We start from the raw sequence: 6,000 nt of genomic DNA, 5'->3' as shown, positions 1-6,000 counted from the left end.
GTCAAGGGTTCGTCCCTTTGTGTAGAAGCCAATAATATTTTTCATGATCTCTGGGTCATTCCTCCAGTTCAGTGACTGCAAGCAATTTCCTTCTGTCTGGAAACACCCGCAAAAAACACGATTTTCTCTGTAACGCCCGATCTCAATAGTGCTTGCATCAATATAAAAGAACAAAAACTGAAAAGCATGATATAATTTCTCTAGACGAGGCTAGTGAAAACATATTTCAGAGTGATATAGCCAAACCTTGATCTTGTTGCCGGCCTGCATGTATTTCTCAGTTTTTCAGTAATTACACAGCTTTCTGGTACTGTGTGCAGCGTGCTAGTAAGGCAGGATCACTGGTCTCATTCAGGTCCTCTGCAATCAACTACAGGGCTCCAAACTGCTCTGTGGCAAAAGCTAATCCCAAAGCCTTGGATACATGACCTGCCTAGAGAGAGAGAGAGAGAGAGAGAGGAGAGAGAGAGAGAGAGAGAGAGAGAGAGAGAGAATAAGTGGAATGTCTATCATAAGCTATCAGCATCACCTGGTGGTAAACTCAGTCACAGCATGTACTTGTATGTAAAAAAGGAATGCATCTTACTGACAAATCGACCGTGTAGGTGCATGATATCTTATGATAAAGCATAACGGCTCTGTCCATGTGCGTTGCTTTTTCTTCATAATACATGGCCGTGTCCATCATGTCCTCTGGGTTGCTAAGCAACGCCAGATTCATGAGCTGTCATCCAAGTTATTCTCTTTACAAAGTCTGATGGTGTTGTTATAGGCTTGAGCTTGTGTGTAGAAGTGCACTGATTGGCTGATTTCATCCTGTCCTAACCCTTCATTTAATTTAGTTCAATAGAATAACACGCCCCTCCTCGTGCCTTTTGAATGTTCCCCAGATAACAGTGAACACGCACCTGAGGCCTCCATGTCCTATTGGCTCTCCAGATAATGTCCCCACCACTTATACAGATCCCTGTCCAAGCCAATCAGATTGCAGAGACAGAGACAATCACTGCATACTAACTCACTTGTCTTTCATTTTATTGATGTAGATCTCCAATGAAACGTTATCGTCCATGAGCATTCTGGGAATTTCAAACAGATGTGTGTCTCACTTCTCAAAACTACAAAGAAGGGAGAGATAGAAGAGAGTTAAAGGAATTTTCTGTGTTCAATACAAGTTTAGCTCAATCGACAGCATTTGTGACTTATAGTTGATTACATTTTTACATTTATGCATTTGGCAGATGCTTTTATCCAAAGTGACTTACAGTGCGTTACACGTATACATTTATCCGTTTGTGTGTTTCCTGGGAACCGAACACATGAGATCATGAACAGACATGATAACTATCCAAAATGATATTTAGACATCCCCCCTTTCTAAAATAAAAAATGAACTTGCCATTAAAGTAAATTGGACCAGACCATGAATGTTAAAATACACAGTTTTAAGAGTAAAACCACAAGACACAAACATTATAGGTGTCAACATGATTTTAGTGTGATAGATTCAGGGATTTACCGGTGTTACGGAATTTACCAGATTACAGAGTTTACTCTGTATTATGTCGTCATGACAACAAAGTTGTAAAATTGGCTATTTTATCATGCTAACACATTTTACATTTTAACATAAGAATTAATATATATATATATATATATAATAAGTGCTTTTATAATATTATAAGCTTCACATTTCTGCCTTTTAAAGGAATATTCTGGGTTCAATACAAGTTAGGCTCAGTCGACAGCATTTGTTGCATAATGTTGATTACCACAAAAGTTATTTTGACTCGACCCTCCTTTTCTTTAAAAAAAGCAAAAATGTACATTACAGTGAGGCACTTACAATGGAAGTCAATGGGGACAGTTTTTGGAGGGTTTAAAGGCAGAAATGTGAAGCTTATAATCTTATAAACAGCACTTTTAAATAATTCTTCTAATTGAGCTGTAAAGTTGTTTAAATCATCATTTGTACAGTAATTTTAGAGTTTGCTGACATTACATCGTCATGGCAACGAAGTGGTAAAATTGGCTACAACTTTAACCTCAAAAGGTTATTAAGTGATTATCACACTAAAATGTTTATCATGTTTACACTCATATTGTTTATGTCTTGTGGCTATACTTTTAAAAAGGGAGTATTTTCATATTCAAAAATTCACCCCCATTCACTTCCATTGTAAGTGCCTCAAATTAACACAGATTAATTTTTTTTGTGGATTTTCTCCCCTTTTCTCCCCAATTTGGAATGCCCAATTCCCAATGCGCTCTAACACCTCGTGGTGGCGTAGTGACTCACCTTAATCCGGGTGGCGAATCTTAGTTGCCTCCGGGTCTGAGACGTCAATCTGCGCATCTTATCACGTGGCTTGTTGAGCACGTTACCACGGAGACATAGCGCGTGTGGAGGCTTCACGCTATTCTCCACGGCATCCACGCACAACTCACCACATACGCCACCGAGAGCGAGAAACACATTATAGCGACCACAAGGAGGTTACCCTCCCTAGCAACCGGGCCAATTTGGTTGCTTAGGAGACCTGCCTGGAGTCACTCAGCACGCCCTGGATTCGATCTAGCGACTCCAGCGGTGGTAGTCAGCGTCAATACTCGCTGAACCACCCAAGTCCCTGATTTTTTATTTTTTATTTTTTTTACAGAAAAGGAGGGACGAGTCAAAATACATTTTTGTGGTAATCAACATTATGCCACAAATGCTGTCGATTGAGCTTAACTTGTATTGAACCCAGAATATTTAAGTGACATCTTGGTGGATTCAGCGTGAGGGTCTTGTCTCCTATAGCCTCCCAATGTTTGCCGTAGCTGTAGTAAGTTCTTCTTAGGTGAATGCGGTCATGAGATTCTGCCGTCTATACTGCCCGTGGCCACTGACCGGCTGCCTGATAGAGCTTATTCAGCAAATCAAACCTCCCACAGGACTTATACAAGTGCTCAGCATCCTCCTGCAGAGACAGACAGAGGTGCTGTGATAAAGCCAAATGGTCAGGCTTTTTGTTATTCAAAAATGGTTCAATGCACACTAGGTTTATTTAGATAAATATGTCTTTATGACTGTGTACTTTAAATACAACATGAAGCATCATTCACAACGCATGTAACTTCTATGATGTCCCGTATGTCAGAACGCCACATATATGGGTGTTTCTTATGATATGCATCCCAAAATATGATATCATATTTTTGGTTAATATTCTATTTCCCCTCCCAAACAGAGGACCAGTTTGTGTGTGTTTCAAAGTTTGTGTATCATACCAACATGCCCAGTTGTGTAACCAGTACTGCCACCTTTGCCTCCACCTCTGGCTCTTTTTCTGCCTCCCTAAATGCACGAGAAGCCCGCGCATTACCCATGTTCCCCAGACACACGCGAGCCACGTCCAGACGACGACTTTTCACACACAATCGATTAGTAAACTTGTAATAAGCGGTCAGGTTTATTGTGGAAGAACAACCAGCTGACTGTACATTATCCCTTACTTAACCTTAATTGAGTTAGAACTTACTATATATTCAATACCAGGATACAGAATTCCGTTGTCATGACAACAACGTTGTAATATTGGATATAACTTTAAACCGCTAAGGTTAGCAAGGAATGTTATCATCCTAAAAGCATGTAGTGGCTGCATTTCGTTCCACTTCAAAGAGAACCATTCCAGCTATGCATGGAATGAGCCCATCAACATCCAACACACTCCGACGCTCTCTTTCGTGCCCTCCCTCCTCTTTCATCCACCCCATCTGGTTTTAGTTATCCAAAATCCCCACATTCCCCCTCTCTCGCTCGGTTCAGTGCTTTATTAGATACAGATGTGAGCAGTTTATTTGAGTTAGGCAACAGGAAATTCCCTCAATCTTCTGGGGCCCAGAACTTCAGCAGCCAAGTAGAGAGAGAAGTGAACGTCACCAAGCAAATCCACCCTGTACGGTTATAAATCCCTTAAATGGATAAAAACATAAAAATAAACGAGATTTTAAAATTATCTGAAGAAAATGTAAGAGGTGCAATCCTGTGCAAAAGTCCCCAACACAATGCTAGGATGCTGCTGCTGTGTTGTTGTGAGTGGCTTTGGTGTGTTGCTAGGTGGTTACTATGGTTTTCTGGGTGGTTGCTGACTGTCCCAAGTTAATAGAGCCCACCCCAAAGTCTCTAAGAAATTTCTGGTCACTAGATATGACTCGGATCACTCCTTCAATGTAAGAGATTTTCTTATCCATTGTGTCATGATGCAGATCTTTTTTTATCAACATCAAGATTTTAAGTTAAAATGTATATAAATATAAAAGTGAAAGGCTCAAAAGAGTCATTCGTTGGGGAATCGGGCTACACTCGTCATGCTGAATGTTTCTCGCTGTAGATTCGAAAGAACCGTATCATAAGAGTCATTCATTGGGGAATCGGGCTACACTCGTCATGCTGAACGTTTCTCGCTGTAGATTCAAAAGAACCGGATCATAAGAGTCATTCATTGGGGAATCGGGCTACACTCGTCATGCTGAACGTTTCTCGCAGTAGATTCAAAAGAACCGGATCATAAGAGTCATTCGTTGGGGAATCGGGCTACGCTCGTCATGCTGAATGTTTCTCGCAGTAGATTCAAAAGAACCGGATCATAAGAGTCATTCATTGGGGAATCGGGCTACGCTCGTCATGCTGAATGTTTCTCGCAGTAGATTCAAAAGAACCGGATCATAAGAGTCATTCATTGGGGAATCGGACTACGTTCCGTCATGCTGAACGTTCGCTGTAGATTCAAAAGAACCGGATCATAAGAGTCATTCATTGGGGAATCGGGCTACGCTCGTCATGCTGAACGTTTCTCGCTGTAGATTCAAAAGAACCGGATCATAAGAGTCATTCATTGGGGAATCGGGCTACGCTCGTCATGCTGAATGTTTCTCGCAGTAGATTCAAAAGAACCGGATCATAAGAGTCATTCATTGGGGAATCGGACTACGCTTCGTCATGCTGAATGTTTCTGCTGTAGATTCAAAAGAACCGGATCATAAGAGTCATTCATTGGGGAATCGGACTACGCTCGTCATGCTGAATGTTTCTGCAGTAGATTCAAAAGAACCGGATCATAAGAGTCATTCATTGGGGAATCGGGCTACGCTCGTCATGCTGAATGTTTCTCGCAGTAGATTCAAAAGAACCGGATCATAAGAGTCATTCATTGGGGAATCGGGCTACGCTCGTCATGCTGAATGTTTCTCGCTGTAGATTCAAAAGAACCGGATCATAAGAGTCATTCATTGGGGAATCGGGCTACACTCGTCATGCTGAATGTTTCTCGCAGTAGATTCAAAAGAACCGGATCATAAGAGTCATTCATTGGAGAATCGGGCTACACTCGTCATGCTGAACGTTTCTCGCAGTAGATTCAAAAGAACCGGATCATAAGAGTCATTCATTGGGGAATCGGGCTACACTCGTCATGCTGAACGTTTCTCGCAGTAGATTCAAAAGAACCGGATCATAAGAGTCATTCATTGGGGAATCGGGCTACACTCGTCATGCTGAACGTTTCTGCAGTAGATTCAAAAGAACCGGCTCATAAGAGTCATTCATTGGGGAATCGGGCTACACTCGTCATGCTGAACGTTTCTCGCAGTAGATTCAAAAGAACCGGCTCATAAGAGTCATTCATTGGGGAATCGGGCTACACTCGTCATGCTGAACGTTTCTCGCAGTAGATTCAAAAGAACCGGCTCATAAGAGTCATTCATTGGGGAATCGGGCTACACTCGTCATGCTGAACGTTTCTCGCAGTAGATTCAAAAGAACCGGATCATAAGAGTCATTCCTTGGGGAATCGGGCTACACTCGTTATGCTGAACGTTTCTCGCAGTAGATTCAAAAGAACCGGCTCATAAGAGTCATTTGTTGGGGAATCGGGCTACACTCGTCATGCTGAATGTTTCTCGCTGTAGATTCAAAAGAACTGGCTCATAAGAGTCATTTGTTGGGGAATCGGG

The 6,000-nt window shown here is 41.8% G+C and overlaps 1 pseudogene; it reads right to left on the bottom strand.

The window, feature by feature from the left end:
• Positions 1 to 292: 292 nt before the first annotated feature.
• LOC127635036 (intraflagellar transport protein 140 homolog) overlaps positions 293 to 6,000 on the bottom strand; it is a 31,284-nt pseudogene continuing 25,576 nt past the window's right edge.

The sequence above is a fragment of the Xyrauchen texanus genome, chromosome 42 (assembly GCF_025860055.1).
Source record: "Xyrauchen texanus isolate HMW12.3.18 chromosome 42, RBS_HiC_50CHRs, whole genome shotgun sequence".
In the NCBI taxonomy this organism is placed as follows: Eukaryota; Metazoa; Chordata; class Actinopteri; order Cypriniformes; family Catostomidae; genus Xyrauchen; species Xyrauchen texanus.
Note: the sequence above shows the minus strand (reverse complement) of the source record. Positions and strands in the feature narration are given on the sequence as shown.